General features: G+C 46.8%; 1 long non-coding RNA gene across 1 annotated transcript in view; it reads right to left on the reverse strand.

Moving 5' to 3' along the window:
- LOC146859085 (uncharacterized) overlaps positions 1-14275 on the reverse strand; it is a 162025-nt gene that overhangs the window by 33668 nt on the left and 114082 nt on the right. Inside the window, exon 2 of the long non-coding RNA XR_014980060.1 lies at positions 6862-6911. This is a non-coding gene — a long non-coding RNA (uncharacterized LOC146859085). The remainder of the gene's footprint in view (positions 1-6861; positions 6912-14275) is intronic.

The following is a 14275-nucleotide window of genomic DNA, read 5'->3' on the forward strand; positions in this document are numbered from 1 at the left end:
GTCTAGTTCGCGCCATGGTCGACTCCGGAGCCACCGGTTGTTTCATCGATAGAACCGAAGCCGAAAGGCTGGAAATACCGCTGATACTTAAGGACCAACCTGAACTCGTTTATGCGGTGGACGGCAAAGAGTTAGACGCAGGTCCCATTACGCATCAAACCCCTTCTCTATGGGTTACCATAGGGGAAGACCACGGCGAGTGGCTCTCCTGCAACGTTATACACGCTCCACGCTGCAACCTCATCTTGGGGCTGCCCTGGTTGAGAATGCATGAACCCCTCATAAAGTGGGCCACCAACTCGATATGGTTCAACTCCGCCTTCTGTAGTCGACAGTGCAAGACGTCGAGAGGGCGCCTGGAAACCGACGCCACCCCCCCACAACGTGTGGCCACGGCCGCCGAAAAAGATACCACTCTTCCACACTGGTACTCCCCATTCTCGGACGTCTTTGACAAACAACGAGCCGAACAATTGCCTCCCCATCGGCAATATGACTGCCGCATCGACCTGATACCGGGGGCGACCATCCCTTGCAGCAGAATCTATGCCCTCACGGGCCCAGAAACCCAACACCTCCGTGACTACCTGGACGAATTCCTGAAGCTGGGCTTCATCCGACCATCCAGATCCCCAGCGGCGTCCCCCCTCTTCTTTATCCCGAAGACCAACGGCGAACTCCGCTGTTGCATAGACTATCGCGCCCTCAATGCGCTGACCGTGAAAAACCAATACCCACTTCCACTGATTCCGGTGCTCCTGGAACAGGTACGGGGAGCGAACATTTACACCAAATTGGACCTCCGAGGAGCATACCACCTAGTGCGCATAAGAAGTGGGGATGAATGGAAGACAGCCTTCAAAACCCGGTTCGGCCTATATGAATATCTGGTCATGCCCTTCGGGCTATGTAACGCCCCGGCTGCCTTCCAGTTCTTCCTCAACGAGGTGCTGAGAGACTTCTTGGATAAGTACGTTGTGGTGTATATTGACGACATTCTTGTATTCTCGTCCAACCTCCAAGACCATATACACCACGTGACGTCGGTCCTGCAAGCCCTGAAAGACCATCGTCTATTCTGTAAACTCACGAAATGCGAGTTTCATGTAACATCGGTGGAATTCCTTGGCGTGATGTTGACCCCTGCAGGGCAGGTGATGACCCATCGCAAAGTCCAAGCAGTGGCGGAGTGGCCCCAGCCCAGGTCGGTGAAAGAGGTCCAAAGCTTTCTCGGCTTCTCGAACTTCTACCGCAGATTCATCCACCATTTCTCCCAGTTGGTAACCCCCCTCACCAGGTTGACGCGAAAAGGGGTTCCCTTTGTCTGGTCTCCTGAGGCCCAATCAGCGTTTGAACAGCTCAAGGAAGCCTTCACCTCCGCTCCCGTCCTACGCCATGCTCAACCCGACCTCCCGTTTATCGTGGAAGCAGATGCCTCCGACGTAGCGGTCGGCGCGATCCTATCCCAGCGACAACCCGACACGGGACGGCTGCACCCGGTCGCCTTCATGTCACGGAAGCTGTGCCCGGCCGAACTGAACTACACCATCTCCGAAAAGGAATTACTCGCAATACGAGAAGCGTTCCTTGAGTGGCGGCACTGGTTGCTGGGCGCGCAACACCAAGTGACGGTGTTCACGGATCACCGCAATCTTCAGTTCCTCCGTTCTGCACGTCATCTCACGCCCCGTCAAAAAAGATGGATGCTCTTTTTTGCGGAGTACCACTTTCTCGTTACCTTTCGGCCAGGCGCACAAAACCGGAAGGCGGACGCATTGTCTCGGCAGGACGTCCCTAACCTCACGGCCGAGACCCCCATCCAACCGATATTGTCGCCAGAACAAGTAGTGGGTAGTCTGAAGACCGAGTCATTTCTGCAGAACATCAGGAAAGGGATACAAACGTTTGCCTGGTCGGCATGGTTGAAGCGACACAAAGAATGGCGACTCTACGATGGCCTTCCCATGTGCGGCTCTCGAGTATTGCTCCCTACTCTTCGGCTACGCAAAATCATCTTTGAATGGTGCCATGACGCACCCTGTGCCGGGCACATGGGAGGGGCCAAAACACTGGAGTTAGTGTTAAGACAATGCTGGTGGCCGTCTGTTCGCCCCGATGTCCTGACCTGGGTACGGAAATGCGCTGTCTGCGCCCAAATGAAGGCCGACCATCGCAAACCGCAAGGCCTCCTGATGCCTCTTCCGACCCCGAAGTACCCGTGGGAGAACATCTCCATTGACTTCGTGGTAGGCCTGCCCACAGACCAAGGCTGTACGGCCATAGTCGTCGTCATCGACTACCTCACGAAAATGGGACATTTTATAGCATGCCAGCAAGTGCCCTCAGCCGGAGCTCTGGCTAAGCTCCTATTGGTCCACGTGGTCAGGCTACACGGCCTTCCCCTGGGAATAATATCAGACAGGGGATCGCAATTCACCGCCCGTTTTTGGAGAGTCTGGTGTGAGGAACTGGGCATACACTCCGCTTTGTCCACCAGTTTTCATCCCCAAACGGACGGCCAAACGGAGAGACTGAACCAAACCCTGAAGCAGTATCTACGCTGTTACGTGGATCAGGCTGAGGACTCCTGGGTGGACTGGCTCTGGGTGGCGGAGATAGCGTACAACAACTCTAGGCACTCCTCCACGCACCATTCCCCATTTTTTCTTGCTTCAGGGCACCATCCCCGTTTTCTCCCGTTCCTTCTCCCGAGGGCACGTAGCAACCTTCCCGAGGTACAGGACAGAATCAAAACCATCCACACATCCCTCAAACAAGCTAGGGACCACCTGCACTTAGCTAAAACACGGTACAAGGCTCAGGCTGATAAACATCGTCGAGCCCCTCCGGAGTACAAAAAGGGGGATAGAGTGTGGTTGTCCACCAGACACATACGATTCAAGAAACCCAGCGCTTTCACACCAAAGTACATCGGTCAGTATCCAGTGGTGCGCCGGGTGAACCCCGTGGCCGTGCAACTGCGACTGCCCAACCACCTGCGCATACACCCCGTGTTTCACGTCTCCCTGCTGAAGCCTTCCTTTTGTCCGGTCCGCAAGGCCCCTGACCCTGTCTGGGTACACCACGAACAGGAATACGTGGTGAAGAAGATCCTCGATTCGAAACTGATCAGGGGCAAGTTGTGGTACCTCCTGTCATGGACTGGGTACGGTCCGGAGGAGAACTCTTGGGAACCCGCGACGGCGGTGCACGCGACTCGCCTTGTGGCGGCCTTCCACCGCCGCTGTCCCGACAAGCCCGGCCCCTCTCCAGTTGGTGGATGCGGTGGGAAGGGGGATGTGCTGTCATGATCGTGGACAAGACGGAGTGGTCCGCGAGCCGAAGGAGAAGCTCGCGGAAACTACAACTCCCGTCAAGCATAGCGGTTCCGAGTAGCCCCACGTGACCATGAGCGCGGCAGGATTAAAGCCGGAATTAGCAGGGAGGCGGCGCCAATGATTCGCTTCAGAAACCCGATGCAGACCAACGGCCCCTGACCCGCTTCATAGACCTCTGCCGCGCGTTCTGTTCTACGAACGACCCGACTCGCCAGAAGCACCGACCCACGCCTCCTGAAGCCTAGAAACCTTGTCCCGCGTTGAACCGGCAACCGCTCTGGTGTACTCCGCCTCATACGGAGGGGTAACGAGTGCCCTCCGTTCCCCGTCTGGAGCGTTTGCTGTCTCGCCTCACAACAGGAAGCACCCCTCCTGACCGCTACCACGGCGCTCCTCGACCCCACGGATTCCTGGGTCTTGAGTGGCAGCGCTGCCAGTGGTTAGAGGGGGCTCCTACCCGCTCCGTTGTTTCAAACTACTTTCCCAGCCCGTCTAGCACCCTATAGGCGCTCCTCGACCCCTCGGATTCCCGGGTCTGGAGTAGAAGCGCCTACTAAGGGACTTCAGCATCACCTTCTTGATCCTCACGGCCTGTTCGCCGGCACGAGGGCGGAAACACCCCCCGTCCCTCGAGAACAAGCACTCATCCGGACCTCTGATTCAAGCCACACCCAACCCGGGGAGAGTGACAACCAGGCAGGTACACAAGGGACACCGGTGGGGGGAACTAGCGTCTTTGGGAGAAAAGGAGTGGCAACTAAATCTTCTCTCCTTGTCTCCTTTCAGGTATCCATCCCTGCTTACTCTTCCCGTCCCTCGCCCACCTGTCTCCCGAGCCCGAGGGTCATTTTAGCATCCGGGCTGGGGACGGATGGGAGGGGGAACCCTTTAAACGTCAGCGTCATCCCGAGGAGAGGACCGAGTGAGCGCCACAACAAGTTAGCTGTACATTTCACTCGTAAAAAACCAATGAAATTCCACGTTATAGTTAGATCAGGTAACTATAACTTGTGCCCCCGCAATGCACTGCTGATGACGTCACATATTACATCACTTATGACATGGTCAGTGACATCACTCATGACATCAATGATGACATCTGAAATGACACATTGTGCATTGCGGTCGCGCAAGTTATAGTTACCTGATCTAACTATAACGTGGAATTTCATTGGTTTTTTACGAGTGAAATGTACAGCTAACTATAACTTGTGTGAAACCTATGGTTTTTTAAGTGAATTTGCAAGGTTTTTTAAATGCTAATTCCTAATTATAACGTGTGTGAAACCTATGGTTTTTTCAGTGAATTTGTACGGTTTTTTAAATGCTAAGTTATGTATTTATTTTTAATTTTTGCGCGCACGGTGCGCTTCGCGCACCGTGCACGCGCTGTGGGCACTCGGTGCGCTTCGCACACCGAGCGCCCACGTTGCGCATTTCGTACCGTGCACGCCTCGCCATTTTTTACAAAATATCAATTGTTTTTTTCTCCCTTGGGGGTCCTTAGATTTATATATTAAATGTGATTGTTAATTCTTTTTATTTTTTTATTTTTTTTTACCGTACGCGTACGGTAAGCTTACCGTACGCGCACTCCGCGATTTTTTTTAAAAATTATTAAATTTATTTTTCATACTTTTTGGTCCTTCGTGAACCCCCTGACGAACGCTAGGGGGTCTGCAACTCTCTTCGTTGCCCCCTTTTCATGTTATCAACCTTTGTTTTTCAATGCGAGAAACAGAAAATGGCGGCCGATACTTTCTGATTTCGACCGATTCGAATGTTTACAGTCATGTAACCACCAATCAGAATTGAGCTCGCGCACGGCACCGTACGCTACGGTAAGCTTACTGTAAGCGCACGGAGCGCGCTTACAGATATATATATTGATTTAAATGCTATTTTCTCAGGACCTACTGAACAGATTTACACCAGACCTGCAAAAGGCACATCCCTGACCTGAGGACTACCTCTCTGCCCAATTTCAAGTAATTCTGTTCAGCCGTTCGGGCTGTAGCTCGGACTAAAGGTCCTATGGGAAAATGCATGGGGAAAACGCGTTTTGGGACCCCCCTTTTTTCTCAGCCCCTGCTTGACGAATCCCCCCGAGACTTTCAGGGTAGGAGCGGAGCGTAGCGCCCCATTAGTTTTGAAAAATTTGCGAGGATTCGTCAACCGGCGCCAAAGTTATTCCAAATAGAATGTTGCGGATTTCCTATGGAAACACGGTCCTAACTATAACTATCTACTGGCGACCGCCAGTAGATAATATATTCATATACATTTCTTTTGTAACTCTGTAAAAAAAATGTAGATATGTTGTAATGTTAATAAAGGTATATTCCTATCTCCCCCACCCTGTTTCTCTTTCCTCCTTTGTACTTACCTGTTCAATTTAGATTGTTGGAATTGGAGCTCACATTAGAACATTGACAGAGTGGCAGTTTGTGGCTCAAGTAAGAAGACTCTACACAAATAAAGACTTTCCCTAGCCTCTCTTCAGTGATCCATTAACTTCTGGAAAATACTGGCAGCAGATGCCAGTCCAAAAGGTAAATACCTAAAAGGTGTCACAGAAGTAGTCAGATCTCTTGAACTTTCTGTTAATGTAACCTGGTGATACTCAGACTTCAAATCAATTATAGAAAAATGTTAAGTCCCACTGACTAAATTGAGCATTTCATGCTTTTTAGGAAGAGGATGACAATCTATTTTGATGTTTTTGTTTAAGGACCTTAAGTCTGCACTAAGCCTAATGTCTTAATTTATTTTAGTGATCACCACTGCTGATACCCTTTCACCAGAATTATTTCGTTCAATAATGCCGTCTTTACACAACGTAGACAATAACTCTTTTAGTTCTTTCTTGACAGACGATGGCACATGTCTAACCTTGTAGGTTACCAGTGTAGCACCTTTTCTTAGTTTGATATGACCCTCAAAACCTTTTACACAACCAGTGTGTGGTGAAAACACATTACTATGTTTATCTGATACATCTTCTAATCCTTCTTTCTTGGATTCACACTGAAAACAGGAATATCACCTAACACTATTGGTTTTGCAGATCCCGGTTTGAGCAAAATATCAAAGATCTTGCCAACCCACAATATCTCTTCCTCTTATAGCTGCATATATTTTGTTTTTAATGTTCATCCCTTAAATTCCAGAATGTCATTAAAATTACTTAACATCTCAACATCAAACTCACCAAATGCGTTTGGACTGACATCAGTTTCCATAAGCTTGACATTTTTCCACATTTTGTGAAATGTACGGTCTGCTAAAATCGTAATTGGAGATCCTGAATCAGCTGTTATATTCAATCCTACATTTCCTAGATGAACCATGCCCAATGGAACTTTGAATTAAAATGGTTTAATATCAACTGTTACTACAATATTGGAACACCTCTCTTCATCAAATTCTTCTAATGAATTTACCTTTAACTTTCTAGACAGCTTAGTATTTCTTTATAAGGCTCCAAAATGACCTATTTTCAGGCACTCCATACATTTCTTACCTAATGCTGAACATCCTGTATGATTCCTTGAATGTGTTTTTGACCCACATCTGTAACAAATTAAAAGGTTTTTTAATATTAAATCTACAAAATATGTTTTTTATCAATAACAGATTGTAAGACAGATCCCCCACTTCTTAAGTATCTTTTCTTTTCATTTACTGCACAGACTGATTCCCTTTGAACATTTTCAGAAGATAACATTTTTGTCGACAGTAATCTTTCAATTCCTTTGGCTATGCCTATAATCTCATTTAGCTTTGGATTCCTACAAGCTAAAAGCTGCTACTGTTTTAGAAAAAAAGACAACAAAACACAAACTGATCCCTCAGGTATGTATCTGGCATGTCTCCAAATTCACACAAGGCAGCTACTATCCGCAGACTTACATTGTATTCCTCAATGCTCTCATGTTCTTGTTGTTCCTCATACAAAAACCATGTCGTTCAACTAAAACACTTGGTGAGTCTGTACATTGTCTTTCCATTCTTTTTACTATCTCCTCATATTCATTCAAATTGTCTAGTATATTTTACTTTGCCAGAAATAAGTTAGGCCTTTAAAGATTTCACATGTACATCTAAATCTTGTGTATACCAATCAATTGTGGGCATGAGCTTAGAAAATGTCTGAACATATGGTACAAAAGTGTATATGCCAGAAAAACTAAAATAGATGCCGAACACAGAAAATTAATGTTGCATAAACAATCGTGTTTGCGCTCTAGTGTTTATCTGAAAGACAGCAGGTGATTGACATGACAACGCGCACTCTGGTAATTGTCTTAATCACATGCAAGTGTTATCGGGCTCCACTCCTTCCACTGCAACGTAACCATGCACTTGTAAATGTGCTTCTCCTCCACACGCTCTAATGCTCGTAGATACATCACTATGACATGCATGCGTTTTGTCGCTCTATGCTTATGCAGGCTTTCCTCTGTGTAGCAAATTCGTAGCCACCGCAAGCAGAAACAATGAGGCATGTGCTACCTGTACTCCTTGTTGCACGGTCTCAAACACAGAGAGATCCAGCGGGTTACCAACCTCAGGTACTCACTTACTATATGTTCGCTTGGGCCCATAAACACACACTCATTCATTTAGGCTAGTAGATACCGCTGGGGTCAATTTATTGTGATAATATCTGTAAGATGATTTTTATCTAATTATTTCTTACCAAACCTCTTGATCCAATGTATTTTCCTCGGGTCAATGGACCTTTTAGTTAACTAAATAAATGGAAAATTACACATAATAAACCTTTATTAAATAACCACAGTCTCAGGAGAGTTTAAAAAGTTAATCTAGTAAATTCATGTGAGCCAAAAAACAAAATACAATTAGAACACCGTCTTTGACAAGGGGAGGAAGAGAAAGTAATTCAATCAGAGTAATCATTAAACAAAGTTGTTACGATGACGGAACCTGAGTAAGGAGGAAAAAGAGAGAACGGTACATTGACGTACTACACAGATTTATATTTACCTAGTATGGTGTGGAAACCAATCCCTTGGCCAAGGAATTGGAAAGGGTCCCCTGTGACAGATCAGGTGACAAAGGCTCAGGACAGGATTCAGGACAGAATAGATAACCTCTTCTAGATACGACACCTGTGCCGCACCCCTCTCTGACACTATGTGCTTCCTCGATTCTTCTGCGATGTTCATCTATTATGTGCCTCCTCGATTCTTCCGCGATGTTCTTCTATTAATTGGCTCAAAAGTTCTAAGTCTAGATTTGGATCTTCTTCAGTATTTTCTTCATTTTCGGACAGCATCTCGGTCTCTCAGCGGTAACTAATCTAACTAAACTACCTCTATTATACCTTTCTAATGACATGTACCACCCCTAAATGTTTCAAATGTATGAAACTCCTAACTCTGATTAGACAAGGAAAGGGGAGATAATCATCACACCATGCTAAGTTTAATACTTTTCTCTAAGCTCATTGTTCTATGTTCCCTCCCCTTAATTTACTTTCCCATGCTTTATTTCCCACCCGTATTCACAAGTTACTCAATACAATGTATGCAATTTTATTTAAACTCCTTTCCGTTCTCAGGACATCATGCTGGTTCCCAGGGTATGTTACTGTTTTCTTTTGGATGACATTCAAGATTTTGCATCACGGTTCCTGGGTCGTTACAACTGCGCATGTGAAATGGTCACATGATGCACAAGCTTCAGTCCCACACGGAGGCCCAAAAACGAAATAATAGAGTGGTCAAAGAAAGAGAATATTAGAATAAAAAATAAATGGTTTCACTGTATACCACCTATCTCTACTCTACTCCCATTTACTTATAATAATCTTTCGCATTAGCATTTTAGTAAATTTACATGGTTTAGTTTCAGCAAAGCATGCGCATTATCATGTGGGTTTCAAGCGGCCATTTTAAGAGCAACTGCGCAGCTGCAAAGATTTCCCTGCAAGCGATAGTACGTCATACTACGTAGATGCAGTAGACGCATGCGCAATGCAGAATCCCGCGTTTAGCAGCCATTTTAGAGACACAAGGGTTACTTGTTAGTAATACACATAGACGAGCTTCCCCTAGATTCAAATGTACGAATTTCTGGTGCAGATTAGTACTTACAAACACATTATTACGGAGTTATGAGTTTTTTGAGGGAATTGCTTCCGAGCAAGTCCCCTTTTATACGAGTCCTTGCCCCATCAGTAACAACTGTAAAAGCACGCGTAACAACAACTATGGTCAAGGCGTGCATATGTAAATTTATTCTTAAATCTTAGTCTGTTCAATTAGCATGATTTTAACTCAGCTACACTAGCTAGACGTCCCTCGATACATATCTGCACTTTAGAAAATAACCAATCGTACATATGTTCCTCGCAGTTTTACAGTTTCAGGTGTGAATCAGGCCTTGAACACAGCACTTCCTGGTGGGCCTTTAATCAAGTCCTTGCTCCTCTGCTCGTCGCTACAATGTTAATATTGGATTAATAAACAGGATTCAACAAGGTCTTGAGTAAACAACAATATATTTACCATTTCTAACAGTATGGTCGGTCATAATGACGTGAACATTCTACCACTCACCCATTAATACAACATTAAGATTCTAAACCTTTATGACACTACACATTCTATGCTCTACTTACTTGGCAATACAGCAAGAGGTATACAAGCATGCATCCCACGGAAGACCCCCCAGGATATACCTGGTACATTTTGAAGACTATCATAAATCAATGCATGCTCACTACCCTTCAAGGTTAAAGACAATGTTCAATTGACATTCCCCCAGCAGACCCTTGCATTCTTACGCTCCAAATGCAACTGGTCGTACCAAGAACTAAGAATAGGAAGTGGGGGGACAGGGCATTTGTGGTGGCAGCAAGCAAGCTTTGGAACTCCCTACCCCTTGCCCTTAGGTTTATTCCCCTTCTGCTCCCTTTCAGAAAGGCTCTTAAGACCTGTTTTTTCTCGGTCTAGCATTTATCTGGACTTTCCTTTACCCTTCTTTCCGGTTTTTCGACGGCCGGTCTCTAGCGCCTTGATGCCTTAGGGTAATTGCTGCGTTTATAAATTACAAATCAATCAATAACAAAATGGGGAGGGGGCCGCATGACTCACCTCTCCGAGCCATTAAAGGATCAAGGGATCCAACCCCTGGGGCTGATTACTTTAAGGGAGGGGGCAGTGTAATGACCCTAGGGATTCCACACTGGGGCCAGGTCAGCAGCTATGTCCCAGGGTGCCGACCCACAGGACATAGAGGTTTCCCTGCCTGCCCCAACTTGGGCAGGTAAATCTGTGTTTGCTCTCCAATGGGGAGCATTTTTCAATTTCCCACCAAGCAGGAGCGAACACTATGTCTGCTGCCAGTGAGTGGAAGCTTTAAAATATCTCCCACCTGCTGGGAGTGGACTTTTGATCTGTTGATCTGTTTCCGTGCCAGCACTCAATCAAAGTGTAAAGCGCACTACTCACCCATGAAGGTGCTGGGGGTAGTTGTGAGCAGCTCCGTTGTGGTCATTTGAAGAGCCAGGTTTTGAGGTCCTTCCTCAATTGGTGCAGTGTCGGGCTCCGTCTGAGGTGAAGCTGGAGTTTGTTCCAGGTCTTGGCTGCGAGATAGGAGAAGGACCCTCCACCCTAGGGAAAGGTCAGCTGAGCAGAGGTTTCTCTTGGGGGCATGGAAGGAGATGCGGTCATTGAGATATTGGGGTTCAGTGTTACAGAGGGCCTTGTAGGCATGCGTGATCAGCTTGAACAATATTCTTCTTTCGACGGGGAGCCAGTAGAGGTCATGGAGGTGTTGGGTGATGTGGTTGTGCTGTGGGATATAGAGGATTAGTCTGACTCCAGCGTTCTGGATGGTTTGGAGTTTGCGGAGGAGTTCTTTGTTGATTCCGGCGTATAGGGCACTGACGTAGTCCAGTCTGCTGGTGATGAGTGCGTGAGTGATGGTTTTCCTGGAGTCAGGAGGGGGGATCCACTTGAATGTGTTGCGTAGTATTCGGAGGGCGTTGAAACATGCAGCGTAGACGGCGTTGATCTGGCGATTCATGGTAAGTGATGAGTCCAGTATGATGCAGAGGTTGCGTGCATGATCCGTAGGTGGGGGTTCCGAGGGCGGGGACCACCAGGTGTCATCTCATGTGGAGGGGTAGAGCCGAAGATGAGGACTTCTGTTTTCTCAAAGTTGAGTTTCAGGCAGCTGTTTCTCATCCAGTTGCGACAGCTTTCATCCCTTCTTGGAAATTGTGCCTGGTGATGTTGCGTTCCTTGGTAAGGGAGAGGATGAGCTGGGTGTCATCAGCCTAGGAGACAATATTGAGCTAGTGGTTTCTGACGATGGTTGTAACGGGAGCCATGTAGACATTGAAGAGGGTGGGGCTGAGGGAAGATCCTTGGTGTTCTTCGCATCTGATCTCTGTCGGTCCTGAGAGGAAGGGGAGTCTTATTCAATGTGTTCTGCCTGAGAGGAATTCCTTGGGATGCCGGCGTCGTGGAGCCTGGTGGCTAGTGTGCCGTGGGAGATGGTGTTGAAGGCTGCTGATAGGTCCAGGAGGATGAGGGCTTCTGTTTGGCCTTAGTCGAGGAGGGCGTGGGTGTCATCAGTGGCAGCAAGGAGAGCGGTCTCGGTGCTGTTGTTGCTGCGCAATCTGGATTGAGAGGTGTTTAGGATGCTGTGGGTTTCGATGAAGTGTGTTAGCTGGGTGTTGATGGCCTTTTCTATGACTTTGGCTGCAAATGGAAGCATTTAGGTGGGTATGAAATTCTTAAAGCCCGTTAGGTCTGCGAAGGGGCTTCTTCAGGAGGAGGTTGACTTTGGCGCGCTTCCAGTTGTCGGGGAACGTGGCTGTCTCGAGGGAGCAGTTGATGGTTCGACGTAGCTTGGGTGCGATGGCAGTGTCGGCCCAGTGGAATATGTGCAATTGGCAGGTGTCAGACAGTGCTCCAGAGTGGATGCTCTTCATGGTCTTTACTTTAGGGTGTCTTCTGTCGTGAGTAGGGGCTAGGTGACAAGGATCTTTTGGGTGGCGTCGCTGGGGATTGTGGTGGTGCAGAGGTCTTGGTCATTGAAGTTGTCATAGAGCGTCTTGATCTTGAGGTGAAGAAGGAGCTGAGTCTGTTGCACAGGTCCTGGGAAGGAGGGACTTCAGTTGTTTCACTGTTGGGATTAGCAAATTACCGTATGATGGCTTGGAGTTCCTTGGAGTTGTGTGTGTTAGAGAGGATGCTGTCTTGGAGGAAGTTTTTCTGTGTTGATTTGAAGAGTTGGTTGTGTGCTGTGGTGGCTGTTTTGTAGGGGGAGCGTGCTAACGGAGTTTTGCTGTTTCTACATGTCTTTTCCAGTTGTCAACATGAACTCTTGGATTCTTGGAGAGCTGTGGTGAGCCAGTTAGCTTTCTTGTTGTATCATCTTGTGGTGTTCTGGAGGGGGACGAGAGTGTTGGCATAGTTGGCGAACCATTGGTGGAGGTTGCTTGAAGCACTGAAGCTGGACCTCGTGGCCAACCCCCCACCGTGCATGACTGAAGGTCCTGCGCAGTGTGGGGTTGACTGCCCTTAGGCGGGTTGGCCATACCCGCGGCCAGGCCCTGCAGCCAATCCCCGCCACGCACGTACGAAGGCCTTGCGTGGCAGGGAATTTATTTTATGTATGGTAATTAAATACTACTTTACGTTAAAAAAACATAGACCTTTGCTGAAAAAACCCAACTTTAAAGTAACGTTAGGTGAATAGGTCAGTGACAACATTAATGTTTTGAACTAAAAAACACAGAAATTCACCAGTTATAATTAGCAAAGCTAACTATAACTTGGGCCCCAACCATGCACTGTTTATGACCTCACATATTAAGTCACTCATGACATGTTCATGACATCATTTACGACATCACTGATGATTTCACAACTATCATTGATGACATAATTGATGACATTGTCCAAACTTAGCATTAGAGCTCTGAATGTAAGTACAAAATAGCTCAGAAGAATATGAGGCATTATTAATGCCATCACAGAAACAGCTCCCCTAGGCGTAGAGAGCATGGTTTATGTGCCACATTGACCCTTTACCATACACATCACATATAGCGAAGTTGATATTAACAGTCAACCACAGATATATGGGAAACCCTCATTGCATACAGATTTCAGTCTGTCTACAACTGTTCAGAGAAAGCCAAGTTCCAAACAATACTGAACGTCTGTTCCAAAAGGAATGCCCTACTACGTACAGCTTTTATCTCTATGAAACCCCTGGCAGTCCCGTACCTACATTGAGAAATTAGGTTTATACGAGTAGAGAAGTCCATACAGTAAACAGTATTGACTTTATGGAAGAGTTGACCCTGTACCAGACTGTTTGTAGACACTGAAACCCTCATGAGAAATAAAAAGTATCTACGAAGAACAGTGTACAGTCTCTGCAACACTTGGCAAAATAACACTATTTGCTTAAAATAGGCAATGTGTGGTGTCCTGCTTATGTATTTAACCTGTTGCTTTCTCCCCAGCTGCTCAGCCAATTTGAATGTGCTGCATGGAATGTTGGTGCGGTGATGATAAATGGAATGTTTTGGTCAAAGAAATCCTCAGCACACGTCATAGGTGTATCAACAATTTGTTAAGAGCACAATGTAAGCACAAAATATACACAAGTTATTTCAATTCTTATTTTCTTTCTTTATTCTTTTGGTCTTGCTTCAGCCAGCCAACACATGTTTTTTCGCTTACAAAGGGAAATCGTCCCGCGACTTTCTCAAGGCTATGTCCTTTTTGATAAAGACCTTTCTTTTGTGGTGATATTTACCAACCCACAAAGGGATTCAGTATCTTGCGCGATGTCAATAAGGCAGTCCATATATCTGAGGGATCCTATTTTGTCCCCAAATCTTGAGCTCGTGAGTCTGACGGTCTCGTCCCAAACGTCGCTCT

This window comes from Triturus cristatus, chromosome 3_2 (genome assembly GCF_964204655.1).
Source record: "Triturus cristatus chromosome 3_2, aTriCri1.1, whole genome shotgun sequence".
Taxonomy (NCBI): Eukaryota; Metazoa; Chordata; class Amphibia; order Caudata; family Salamandridae; genus Triturus; species Triturus cristatus.